General features: G+C 46.0%; 1 pseudogene; it reads right to left on the minus strand.

The window, feature by feature from the left end:
- Positions 1 to 11,945: 11,945 nt before the first annotated feature.
- On the minus strand, positions 11,946 to 13,960 carry LOC112409802 (eukaryotic translation initiation factor 2 subunit 3 pseudogene; annotated as a pseudogene).
- Between the last annotated feature and the right edge of the window lie 452 nt (positions 13,961 to 14,412).

A 14,412-nucleotide genomic window follows, 5' to 3' on the forward strand; every position in this document is an offset into this window, starting at 1 on the left:
GACTGTCCCAATGGAGTTGGGGGCTCTGGCTAACCTGGGCTCCACCTGGGACCTGAGGGTGCTATATCTCCACCTGTAACCTGTCTCTGGGGACCTTTAGATTAAGGTGTTGACAACCCGTGGTAAGAGCCAGCATTGCACTGCCTAGAAGTGACACATTAAGCCACTGTTGGTAAATCAGTCCTGGGCCAGTTATTCAGTCTCCTGGTAGGAGTTCAGAGGCCAGAGCTGAGGAGATGGAGACTGGGAAGAAAATCAGACATCAGCTCCAGTCCAGGCTCTGCCTCAAACTCGGGTGGCCCTGGGCAAGTCATTCCCCGTTTCTGGGCTTAACCTTTCTGTTTGAAGCAGAAAGGAGTTAGACTAGAGGAAACATCCACAGGGTCCCTTCTAGCTCTGACATTCTAAGAATCAGGGATTCTATGAATTCCCCATTGCTCAGCTGTATTCTGCTCCTGGTGACCTGGTTTTTGCCTCTGGTTTGGATAAGCATAGCAAATGGTCGACTCTCCCTGACTGGGCAAGGTGCTCCCAACTCTCTGCACCGTTACTGGCTGGTCTCTGAAAATAACCCCTGTCTGGCCCAGACAGAGGACAGAGCCACACCTGGCCCCTGCCCCTATCAGCAGAACTCCTTGGAGTCCTCTGCATGTGCCACTCCCCTGTCCATCACGTCAGCCTCTGGTTTCCCGAATCCTCTAGTCTTCCCCAGCTCCCAGGGCTTGCACTATTGTCTGGGCTCAGGAAGAAGGCAGGGAAGCCTCCAGAAACACTGCAGCAGTTCCCCTGCAAGAGGAGGTGGGGATGCTAGAAAAGGGAGGGCGGGAGAGGCTGCAGGCAGATCCTGAGGAGTCTGGGTTGCCATGCTCTGGAGGCAGGACTTGGCCTTGTGTGCAGTGAGGAGACATCACAGGTCTTGAAGCAGAAGGACATGGTCAAAACTTATGGTCAGAATGTGTCTGGGCTCCGTGGAAGGCAGACTGGAGCAGAGAGAGAGACTGGGGGCTGTTAGAGAAATGCAGGCCAGAGATCATGACACAGCAGCAGGGACAACGAAGAGGAGGAATTGAGGAGGTCAACTAGCAGATGAGGTGCCTGGCCGATTGGCTGTTCAGCCACAAATCCGACTGCATCAGTGTGCTCGGTGACTGGGGTTGTACTGTGTGGGAGAGAGGGTTTCTTGGTGTTGGGAAAAAGACCCCAAGGGAGAGTTGAGAAAAGGGTCTCAGGCTTAGAGACAAATGTATTAAAATCCTTTCAATAGTTCTTTGTGTTTCTTAAAACTTTCTCATTTCGCAAATACTGTATGATATCACTTATATGTGGAACCTAAAAAATACAACAAACTAGTGAATATAACAAAAAAGAGGACTTCCGTGGTGGCGCAGTGGTTAAGAATCCGCCTGCCAAGGCAGGGGATGCGGGTTCGAGCCCGGGTCCAGGAAGATCCCACATGCCGCGGAGCAACTAAGCCTGTGCGCCACAATTACTGAGCCTGCGCTCTAGAGCCCTCGAGCCACAACTATGGAAGCCCGCATGCCTAGAGCCCGTGCTCCACGACAAGAGAAGCCACCACAATGAGAAGCCGGTGCACCGCAATGAAGAGTAGCCCCCGCTCGCCGCAACTAGAGAAAGCCTGCGTGCAGCAACGAAGACCCAACGCAGCCAAAAATAAATAAATAAAATCTACGTTTAAAAAAAAGAAAAAAAAAAGAAGTAGATTCACAGACATAGAGAACAAACCAGTGGTTACCAGTGGGGAGAGGGGAATGGGCAGGTAAGAGGTACAAACTTACCTCTTACAAAGAGGTATAAAATAAGCTACAAGGATATATTGTACAACACAGGGAATACAGCCAATATTTTATAATAACTATAAATGGAGTATAATCTTTAAAAATTGTGACTCACTATATTGTACACCTGTAACATATAACAGCAACTATACTTCAGTAAAAAAACAAAAAGAAACCCAAAACCTTTCCATTTCGTCCTCTCAATATCCATATATTATTGTCTCCAAGAAGCTCCAGGTTGTGTCAGATCTAGGGCCCCGAATTAAGGTCTCCTGACTCTTGGTCCCACACCTGGACCCAGCCGACTGCTTCCTTGGAACAGTTCACAGGCAGAGGTAGCAGGAAGTTCACCCTGGCCCAGCTGCTTCCCACCACCTCCTTGGACTCCACAGCCCGACCCTGCCACCACACGCCATGTGCCTCCAGCACCCTTCACTGCTCTAGGCCTTGGCTTTACTTTCTGTCACAGGAAGAGGCAGGCAGGGCTAAGTGAAGGTTTTTGACATTCAGACAGGAACAAGTGAACCCTTTTTTACAAAGGGGTCTCACATGAACCATAAAAATGAACTCAAATAAAAAAAACCTGCTCAGGCAAGGCAGAGGTGGTGGATTCAGAGGCTGTTTGTCTAGTTGGACAGTGGTCCTCCTTTTCTCCATACATTGGCAGCCTCTGAGATACTCCCCAACCCAAATCCCCAGTGTTCCATAGCCCACAGTTCGCAAACCACTGGACTAGCAGGCTCCCGATTGAACATCCTAGAGCAAGGGAGTCTCAGCCTGGGACCACAGACAGAATTCAGGGTGTCTCTGAGTTTGCTTGGGAAAACTTCCATCTTTAGTTTCACTAACCTCTAACTCAAGTTAAGTACTTTGTTCCATTTGAATGTAGGCAATGACCACAGTAATTCTGATGGTTCCTGTGACTGTGAAGCCAAGAGAAATCACAGGTATTTTTCTATCACATTACAGTTGTCATAGATCTTTTATGCTCATTATTTCTCTAAAATTACAATGGTTATTATATCTGCTGCCCAATCTCATTTTAAATGTATTAATGAAGTACATACTATATCATAAACAATTTTAAAACTATCTTGTTAACTATATTTCAGTATGATTGGTTTCCTCTGTAGTCCTATGTATTTTATTTTATGCATTTAAAAACACTCTGAGAGGGGGTCTGTAGGCTTCACCAGATCGCCAGAGGAATCCATGGCATCAATAAGGTTAAGAACCTGTGTCCTAGGACTTCTCTTCCAGAACAGAGGGGGCTGGGGAGCTCGTTCCCAAAAGAGGACATGTAGGACTCAGGATCCCAGGAGGCGACATGCACTCTCTGAGCCTGAGGAAAATGAGACAGGAAACTGGGGCAGGAGCAAAGGGACTCTAAGAAGTGGAGCAGAAGCCAACAGGTCATCTGGCAGGGCTCAGTCTAGTGGGACAGAACTGAATTCCTTAGCTCCAACCCCAGCCACGCTTCTTGGGGGAGCCAGGACTCCTGGGTCCTCAGCTTGCTTCTGTCATTTTCCCTCCTATTCTCAGTTTCCTTCTCTGAATTAATATAGTGGAAGCAATAGTGGCTTGCAAGTCAAGAGAGATCCTGCTTCTGGATCTGACTTTTCCTTGTCTTGCTGAGTATTCCGGGTAAGTCATCTCCCCTTCCCAGCCCAGTTTTCATATCTGTATAATTTCTGGCATAAGTACTGCTACAACCCCTTGTCATGCCCACAGTAGCTATTGCTGACAGATCTCAGTATATGACCATTCCATGCTCATATGTAGCTTCAGAAGCCTTTTCAATGTTCTACTGATTGATAGGAATCGGCAAACGAAGTAAAATATATTTGCTATTATTGGACTAGATGATCTACACATTTCCATCTCTACTATTCCATGGCTCTAAAGATCTGATCTCAGAAATATGAACAAGACACTAGATAGATGGGAAGACCTATAAAGCATGGCTATTTCTGAACCATGTGTGTGTATGTGTGTGTGTGTGTATCTGTGTGCATGTGTGTGTGTGTTTAACAGAGAAAGAGAGGACATTCTCAGCTGGGATGTAGATTTTCTCTCACGCACCCTATAGTGAAAATGGGGTCAGAAGAAGATGCTCAGATTTTGAAATCTCAATCTGGCTTTCTGGAACAGGTAAACAGAGGCACATGGAAGTCAGACTCTTTGATCAAAGTGTTAGGAATGGGCACCACACCAGGACTGGTGCCACCAGGCCCTACCTGTCGCCAAAGGTCCTGTCACCAGGGACATCACACATGTAGTGCAGTGGAATGATGGTGGCAAAGAGCAAATAACACCAGCCACTCCTGGAGTAATGTACACAGACTCAGATCCTGCACAGCCAGGTCACCAAAATGTGGACGTGCTGGAGACTTAGGGCTTTTTCCCCAAGCAGCACAGAAAGCCACTTAGGATGTTATTTCAGAGTGTTACCTAGCCCAGGTTACAGCTACAGCCCAGATAGACGCCATTACTTATTTGAAGTCATAGCCAGTTCAAGTGCTAGGACCAGAACCCAGATATCCACAGGCCCGTGGGGCCAGGCTGGTACCATAAATGGGAAAGTGGATTGGATGCAAGAGTAGGGAGTGGTGAGGACTGTGAAAAACTAGAGGTCACATGCCCTGTTTAAAGGCAGCTGCTGATCATCAGTTCTAGCTGATTGCTGGCTATGAGAATGTGGACCCATAGTGCCACGTCTTCCTTCTGATCTTTAAAGAGAAATCAGAACCTAGATTTTTATGTTAAATAGCTGCATTTTCAAATGTTGGCATCTAAATGTTTTAAATGTTACAACGAAACAAAACACTGTGTAAGCCAAACAAAATGCACCTGGGAACTTTAGTATTTGGCCTGATTTGCAACTACCAGTGGAATGGGTAAAAGACCAGGCTCTGGATGTAGACGTATAAAGATCTGAATCACAGTTCCGCCACTTGTTAGCTGAGCAATCTTATTCAAGATTTGTAGCCTCGGGACTTCCCTGGTGGTCCAGTGGTTAAGAATTCGCCTTCCAATGCAGGGGATGCAGGTTCGATCCCTGGTAGAAGAACTAAGATCCCACATGCCGCGAGGCAACTAAGCCTGTGCACCACAACTACTGAGCACACAGGCCACAACTAGGGAGCCTGCGTGCCACAACTACTGAGCCTGCATACCACATGTAGAGAGAAGCCAGTGCGTCGCAATTAAGACCCGATGCAGCCGAAACAAACAAAAAGATTTGTAGCCTCTCTGAGCCTCAGTGTTCTCACCTGTAAAATGGGAATAATAAAAAGGGCTACTGTGAGGATTAAATGAGGTAATGAGTTTAAAACACCTAGCACAATCATTAGCTCATAAGAGGCACCCCATAAATGTAGCTCCTCCAAGGTGCCTCTAAACTTCATGGTGATTGGAGAAAACCTCAAAGCCCTCACTGCACTGCAGTCCCTCCACCTCATACTTGTTTTTCTGCAAGGTCTGAGTGCTCAGTGCCCATGGAACTCTAACTCAGACACCCAAAGCCCTCAACATGCACACACACAGCCTGCACGCACCCTGGGGAGGGTTTTGAGATGCCATGGCTAGTTACCAAGGAAAGATGTTTAGAAGGCTTCCCTGGGGTACAGCTGCAACCTTCTTGTGTTGGATAGAAGCGACTCCTGCCCAGAGCAGGCGGCTGGCTAACATGACCTCTGGGGGCCTTCACACTCTTAGAATTTTTCAACTTGAATTTTGTTAGCTCGTGTGCACACACACGCACACTCTCACACACCTTCTGCCCAAAGCCTGGACAAGAGGGGCTCCCTTTCCCTTTCCTGGAAAGCTTCTATTCCAGCTCTCGCTCCACCTCATCCTCCTGCAGCCTCGCTGGGAGGGAAGACACTGTCATGACCCCTGAACTTCATTCCCTGTGATTGATGTGCTCAGCAGGGAGCTGCAGGAGAGGGAGTAACAGGGTGAGGAGGCTCAAATGACCAAACAGAAGGGGCTAGGACCTTGGCTGGGCCCCCAAAGCAAGGAGCAGCGCTAGCCCCATGCACTCGGGGGGAATTTACTGGTTCCAAGCACTTGCTTCTCCAGCATCTCCTGGAGCCTCCTTCTGCCCCAGAAGGTGACAAGGGCATGAGGGGCCCCAGATGGGGAAACTGACCGCAGTGTCTTGCCCTGAATCAGTTTATCTGGCCCACTTGAATCTCCAAGGGTCAGGAGCCCTCTGGATCTGGGCATCTCTAGTGGAACATATATGTGGGTGCTGAGTCCCTATCCTAAGTTAAACCCCAACTTATCAACAACGATGTCAGCCAGGACTTGTGACATTTCCCCCATGCCATTTTAGAGTTTAGAAGAGACTGAAGCATAGAAAAGCACAGTGACTTACACCCAAGGTCACCAGTAAGTCTCCCAGCCTGCATTTGAACCCAACATTGCCTAACTCCGAAGTGCACGCTCTAACCACATATCATACTGCCTCACGTACTAGGACCACATTCCAGGCCTGGGTTTCAGTTCCAGAAGTCATTAGAAAATACCATTACTCAATGAGCTGTTCCGCACTGCGTTTTGTTTATGAGTCTACGTTTCAAAAAATCCCAATAAACGGTACTTTTAAAAAGGAAAAGAAACAACAATCAGTCACCATTCCCTCATCACTGAAATAACTCTTTATCATGGAGGTCACATTTTACAAAACATCCATTACTCTATTGCATCATTCTAAAATGCATGTTTGTGGTTCCTTTAATCTCTGAATATTGGATGCATTTTAAAGACTGAAATTTAAGCTTCCATGAAATACACAATATTATTTGGCTCTAAGAATAATCCTGGTAGGTGAACATTGCCAAGATTATAATCCCCATTTTACAGCTGGGAAAACTGAGGTTCAAAGAGGTTAGGAGAGTAGCCTGAGGCCACAGAGCTAGTCAATGCAGATTAGCCCTCTTTCCTGATTCCCCGCACAAGCTGTGTCCACCGTACACTCCTGGCTTTCAGGCCCTGCGCTCACAGTAACTTGTTCCCATCACCTCCCCCACCTCCCCACCCCCACCCCCACCCCGGGCTGCCCACCAGCAGAGGAGAGGGAGACCTCAGTTCCCCAACCCAGGGTTCCCCAGCCTCACTCAGAGCTGGGGAATGAACCCAGTGTGCGGACACCTGGGAACAGTCCAACCCCACACAGGAAGTTTTCAGGCCAAAGGATCCCACTTTCAAGAATGCATCCCATGTGGCAGGCAGCATTGTAGAGATCAAAGCTGGGCCTAGGGTGTGAAGTATTTCTGCCTGGTACCCTCACACACCATGCAAGCTAGATCTAAGGGCTTCTCACCTAGGGTCCCCATTCTCTGGAACTACTTGCCATGCCCTATTTCTCCTATTTCAAGAGGCCAAATGAAAATCAAATATTGCTTCTAGATAAGATCTCACAGACTAAAACACCACATTTCTTTGCTATGGTTAAACTTACATCAGCTCAGTGGTAATGCCAGGGTTTGTTCCTGCTGACCAGAAAACACTGATTGATTGTGATAGGGCCCCAATTAACATACAAAGGGAAAAACCAATTAACGACTTATGTAACAGGTACTGCTTGGCAGACAAAAATCTTTCAAAACAAGGAGTGTGACAGGCGAAAGTAATACAAGGGGCAAGCTGGTGTGGAAGTGTGAGCTCCTCATTTTCCCAGATGGGACATGTGAAGTTGGGAGAGCTGGAGTGACGTGCTCAAGGTCACAGAGCAGGGCTGGAACTGGCACCCAAGGTTTCTGCCCCTCAGGAGAGGCATCTTCCCATCCCACCCTTCTGGGATGAGGTTCGAGAAGGCCAGAGCATCAGGACTCACCAGGGTTGCTGAAGGAGATCAGGATAGGGAAATGGCTTCTCCCTGGCACCTGTGGGCTCCTTCCTGGCCGGCAGCTGCCAAGGCCACGCTGTCTTTCCTCCCCAGGTGTCTGCCGAGGCAGCTAGGCGTGGGAGACTCCTGGAAAGCCTGCTCTGGGCAAGGTAGAGGAGGCCTCCCTGAAGAAAGCACCCTCCAGGACGTGGAGTGACCAGGCCTGGGGTCACAGCGTGGCCATAGAGGGCTTCGCTACATCTAGCTTGCACAGCTGCCTCCTGGCATCTGCCTGGGAGCTCTCCAGATCGCAGGGCTGGTTTTCCTGCCAACTGCTGGGTGCCTTTAAGAGAAGGACAGCAGTTCATTGGCTGAGCAAGGCTCCCCCTACCTCTTTACCTGAGCAGGTGAGAGCTGCTAGGCTAGGGGCAGACCAGGGAGTAAACAGACTGTGGCAACCAGCTGGCTCGCCCCTCCTCCACAGCCCTGGTCCTGGGCTTCCTTCCCCTCCCCAGCCCCCAACTCCGGGAATTAAATGGGAGTAAAGAAAGGGCAAAACATTCTGCAAAATGCTTCGTATTGTTCAGTTTAGGAAGCTTCATTATTTCACAGTCACCCTAGACCAGAGTTGACAGTACGCCTTCTCTTTCAGATGGAAAAATCATGCTGGGAGAGGTAAAGGGCTTGTTGAGTTCGCCTGGCTATTCGAAGGAAGGTGGATGGAGTAGGATGGTGTGAGGACCCAAACCTGAATCCCCTGCTTTTGACGTCCCATACAGTGCTCTACACCACACCACTGCCTTCTCTGTGAAACCTTTGGCAAGTCACTCACTGCCTCAGTTTCCACATCTGTAAAATGGCACAGTCATGCTTGTGTGTAAGTTCACACTCACTGTATTGTATATTGTATTACACTCACACTTAGAGCTAAAAAGGACTTTGGAGATTCTCTAAGCCAACTATTCATTTACCAGGAATTCACTGATTCAATAGGCATCACTATTCAGCAACTATTTTGCGCCTGCCTGGCCTGTTTTAGGGCCTATGGGTACATCAGTGAACAAGAAAGTCAAGGACCCTACTCCTATTGAGCTTGCATTCTAGAAAGAGGGGAGCTAGACCTAAACAAGTAAACAGATCAGATAGGTAACAGTCCCCTGAAGAACGGAAACAGGCGATACGATCAAGTAATGGCTGTTGCTATTGTACATTATGTGGTCAGAGAGGCTCTCTCTGAGGAGGTGATATTGAAGGTGAGACTTGAGTAATGACAAGGAACCAGTCATTGGAAGAGCTGGATAGAGAGTGTTCCAGACACAGGGAACTACAAGTGCAAAGGCCCTGAGCAGGTGTGTTTGGAGAACAGAAAGAAAACTGCTGTGGCGAGAGTAAAGTCCAGTCCCTGCCCCCCTTTTTTAATAGATAAGGAAATGATTCCGAGGGATGACTTGACTTGCCCCAAAGCCCCTCCTGCAAATATCTCCTTCCTCTCTTTATCCTCATGTATTAGGGAGGGAAACTGAAGCCTGGAGCTTACCAGCATACGTGGGTTACCAACCCAACAATCATCTCACCAGCCTACACTGCTATAACCTCCTGTTTCTCCGTTCTCTAGACACTTAAAAGGGTAAAAACTATGATTTTAAGAGTTGATCACACTGAAGAACAAAATCCTGACCAACAGAATACAGCATTAAAAATTCCAGCAGAGGGCTTCCCTGGTGGCGCAGCGGTTGAGAGTCTGCCTGCCGATGCAGGGGACACGGGTTCGTGCCCCGGTCCGGGAAGATCCCACATGCTGCGGAGCGGCTGGGCCCGTGAGCCATGGCCGCTGAGCCTGTGCGTCCAGAGCCTGTGCTCCGCAACGGGAGAGGCCACAACAGTGAGAGGGCCGCGTACCGCAAAAAAAAAAAATTCCAGCAGTAATGCAAACTGCCACACAGTTATATGGGGTCAGCACAGACCCTTCCTGCTGAGGTCCTCTCCTGTTTCATCTTCAGAATTTTTCACTCTGATGTTTATAAAGGGCTGCCGGTTTTCAGTCATCGTATTGTTAGCGGCAGCATTGGAATTGTTATTCTGGGACTGTCGGCTAGGTAGTGTGGGATGAAGCAAATGAGTTCTGATGCTGCTGGTGTTGAGAACCAGGACTTGGTTCCAGAGAAAGGAGATAACATATGAAGGATGAAAGGGGTTCAGTGAAAATCTTATAATTCTGCGTTTAAAATGGAAGTTTCAGTGTGAATTTTTGATGCAGCTGACCTGAAAACAGACACATATTCCCTAGCTCTGCCTACTGTTTTCAGGTCTAGAAACAATGAGCAACACTTTAGAAAGCAACTTCATTGTCCAGACTGTAGTCTCTAAATACTATTTCACACTAAAAGGAACCAGGCTCCTCAATAAACAAACAAACAAACAAATAAATAGCTGAGACCAGCTTTAGGACAGAAAATGCACAATATGTACTTAGACTATCTTTTAATACCAAAAATCAAGGAAGCTAGTTATGGCAAAGAGACTCAGCGGGCAACCGAAGCGTCTCGCATTGGCCAAAGTCAGGACAATTCGAGCATCAGTAAAGAAAATAACTGCAATTAGTTGAAAAACATCAAATATATTTTAATCCACGAGTCTACAATGATATATTAAAAATAAACAAAAAACTTCAGTGATCATCTTCAGAAGATATTAAGAAATCAATTCATTATTTTGAAAACTAGTAAATAAAGGGAAACAATTAAGCACTTGTTCTGTCTTTCCTTTAAGAACTGTGCCTCAGGCAACCAAACAGTAAAGGAGAGGAAGCTGCTCTTTACATAAGCATTCCAACAAATAAAATGAAAAAGGAATGAAGAAGGATTGACTTGGGACATCATCACTTGTTATGAATTAGCTGATCTAACTGAAAATATTACAAAAAGAGAAACAACTTGACATAATGGGCCTTTTGATGGAATCAATACCACCTTCTATGAAGAAATCATGCCTCCAAAATCAAGCAGGAGTCTGACCAAGACTTTAGACGCAGGGTTGACAAACTTTCTCTCTAAAGGGTCAGGTAACAGATATTTTAAACTTTACAGGTTATATAGCTCTAATCTCTGTTGCAACTATTCAGCTCTGCTGTTGAATAGTACAAATACCAGGCATAGACAATAACTAGACAAATGGGCATGGCTGTGTTCCAACAAAACTCTGTTTACAAAAAAGAGTAGGGGCTAGATTTGACCCATGGGCTATAGCTTGTTAACCCCTGTCCTTGACCTGACTACCAGCTTACAGGAAATACAGGGACTGCGGAACACATGAAATGACACCCCAAGGATGCATTTAGCAAAAGCTAAACTAGGAAGAAGTCTAACAGGAAAATCAATCTGATTTCTTTAACAAATAAATGTCAAGATACTAAAAAAGAGAGACAGAGATTTAACGTATACATCAAAAGAAACTTAGCAAATATTAACCAAACACAATGTATGGACCTTGGGACTTCCCCAGTGGTACAGTGGTTAAGACTCTGCACTTCCACCACAGGGGACGCAGGTTCGATCCCTGGTCAGGAAACTAAGATCCCACATGCCACACAGTGTGGTCAAAAAATTAAAAAAAAAATAATAAAAATGTATGGACCTTGTTTGAATCCCAATTCAAACAAATATAAAAAAAAAGTGTAATTGGAGAAATGTGAACATTGACTCAAATATTTGATAATATTAAGGAATTGTTGACATTTGGTGCTGTTTGATGATGTACTGTGGTTGTGTTTAAAAAGGGGAGGTCTTATCTTTTAGAGATGTTGCTGAAATATTTACAGATGAAATGGTATGACATTTGGGATTCAGTTAAAAATAATGGGTGGTAGAATAGAAAGGGAACAAAATTGATAAGGAGCTATTAATTGTTGAAGGTGAATAATAGGTACAGTAGAAGTTCATTATACTATTCTTTCTACTATTGTGTAAACACCTGAAATTTTCCACTGTGAAAAGTTAAAATATATTTATGCCACTTCACACTCAGCCAACTGACAAAATTTTTAAAATCTGACAAACTTCAGTTTTGGAAGGATATGGGGAAAGGGTAGCTCATACACATGGTGGGAATGTAAATTCCTACAACAACTTTTGAGAGGGATTTGCGTACACGCCATGACCCAAAAACTCCACATCTGGATATACACTAAGTGATACTTTAGTCCATTAAGAGACATGCAGGAAAGTAAAAAGAGAGAGACATACAGGAACTTTTTTTTTTTTTTTTTTTTAAGAAGAAAAATTTTATTTCAAACAGATTCAGTGGGATGTGTGCTACAGCAAAGGCTGGTTGTAGCAGTTTCCTTTCAAACCCGCACTGATGTATAAATTAGACATTATTTGGGAATGATTAGTTTCTGGTGAAATGTAGATTCAATCCAACATTACGCCAATTTTTACATTTATTGTAGACCCTATTTTAGAGGTTAACTTTTCATCACTAAAAAATGAGAATAACCTTACAGCTACTCCTAAGGTAATGAGCTGTGAAATTAATTCCTCACCATTGCTTTGAAAATATACCCCTAGGTGAAGAGAAATTCTGACTTCATCCAAATCTGTTATTTAATTCTTCAGTCATCACCTACTGTTGGCTTGACTGTCACTCCTCTTCTTATTTGACCCCAACCAATTAAACGCCAGTGTTTCTCAACTCTTCGGCTAAGGGCAATTTTTTCTCCTACTTCTGTGCACACAGGATTAGTCAAAATGATTTTGCCCAAATCAGCCGTGACCGCACTAACTCTTCCTCCTGTCGACAGGGATCCTATGTTCACCATAAGCACTTCATTCTTAGGCAGCTTCTGCACTTTTGCTGCTTTCTTGTCTCCTTCAGTGCGTGCACCTAGAAACTGTCTAAGCCGGAAATAGGAAATTTCCAATTCTGTGAAGATCTCAGGTAAAGCTCCAACTGCACCCAGTACCTGTCCCACCATTCTGTCAGCCCGGCGCAAAGTGGGGCCAGTTTCTGTTCCCACTCCAATAAGACCTCCTGGAGCAGCATACTGAAGATCCTTATGCTCTGCGAAAAGCGATACAATTTTGGAAAAGATGGGTTTACGCATAAGCTTTCCTTCACTATCTTTGGAAACAATACCAGGTCTGACTTCTATCTCCTGGCCCACCTTTAATACTCCTTTTAGAATAGTACCACCAGCTACACCCCCCTTAAGGTCATCAACTTCACAGCCAGGTTTGTTGACATCAAAGGATCTAACAACAATAAGTCGGGGTTCTGAAGTAAAGTCTCTTGGGGGTACTGGAATTTTCTTTACTAGGTACTCACAGACAACTTCAATATCGTATTTTAGCTGAGCAGAAATTGGAGTAATAGGAGCTCCTTCTGCTACTGTACCTTGTACAAATGCAAGGATCTGTGCATACTGTTCTTTTAGCCTGGCTTTCTTTTACCAAATCAATTTTATTTTGTGTAATCAAAATATGCTTCAGTTTCATGATTTCTATAGCGGCCAGGTATTCGAAAGTCTGAGGCTGAGGACAAGACTCGTTCCCAGCTATCAACAGGAGAGCTGCATCCATCACTGCGGCACCGTTCAGCATAACAGCCATCAAAATATCGTGGCCAGGACAGTCAACAAAGGAAACATGTCTGACTAATTTGAAGTTCCCTTTGGTCCCACGTAATATCTGTAGGAAACTCATCAGGTGTACTACTTCCACAGGATCTATAACATTCTGGCCGAGGACAACTTGGGTCGTCAAGTTTATAAATCTTAGCATTAGCATAGCCAAGTTTGATTGTAATGTTTCTTTCTAGTTCATTTTTGAACCTGACAGTGTGAACTCCAGAAACAGCTTTTACAACCGTAGATTGCCCATGAGCTACATGACCAAGTGTACCTATATTGATTGTGGCCTGTCTGCTGATAACTTCATGGGAAAGTGGCGTCAACTTGGTAACATCCAAAGTGTTGAGATCTTGCCGAGAAAGGTGCGGCTGCCCTAAAGTCACACCTGCCTCGCACCCCGCCATCTTGCCTGGAGAGGAAGGAAGGCATCTGGGTGGCTGCCTGACCATTCGCAAGCCCCCTTGTGCAGGGCGGGGCAGTGGAGGCGGGAGGGCCAACTAGGGCCCAGGCCTGGGAGAAGAGGATGGCCGGTGCAGCGGAGGCCTCACTGCTTGGACTTTTCTCCCCATGGATTTGTACAGTGCCTGCCGGCAGAATGACCGTGTGGCAGGCTGACCGCGTGACAGGGTTCCACTTTGCAACGACAGCGGACAGATCCCCCTGGCGGCGGGCCCCACCTCCCTGGGCCGGTAACATTTTTTTTTTAATAGGAAAAATGGAAAACCATCAAAATGGATAAATTATGGTATCTTTGGATGGGGGAGGCTATGAAATGCAGAGATTTGGAAATGGCAACTACTTGTGGAGCTAAGAGCTGGGGCCCCATCAGGATAGATTTAGCTCAACAGGTGTGGACTTAGACCCACTCTGGGCCAGGCCCTCTGCTAGGTGCTGGGGATACATAAGTGATATCCTTCAAGGGGTTCAAAGTCTAGATATCAGAGACGGAGGGGGCCTAGCACATCATCTAGCTCAACCTACCCATTTCACAGATGTGGAAAATGAGGCCCAGAAAAGTTAACCGACTTGCCAAGGGCACACAGTTGGTTCATGGAGGAACCAGGAATTGAGCCAGGTCTCTGAGGCTCAGAGAATCAGGAGACCTTGGAGCCACGCATTCTTAAGTTGAATCCTGGCTCTGTAACTCACTAGCTGTG

Source organism: Neophocaena asiaeorientalis, unplaced genomic scaffold (assembly GCF_003031525.2).
Source record: "Neophocaena asiaeorientalis asiaeorientalis breed wild unplaced genomic scaffold, Neophocaena_asiaeorientalis_V1.1 scaffold336, whole genome shotgun sequence".
In the NCBI taxonomy this organism is placed as follows: Eukaryota; Metazoa; Chordata; class Mammalia; order Artiodactyla; family Phocoenidae; genus Neophocaena; species Neophocaena asiaeorientalis.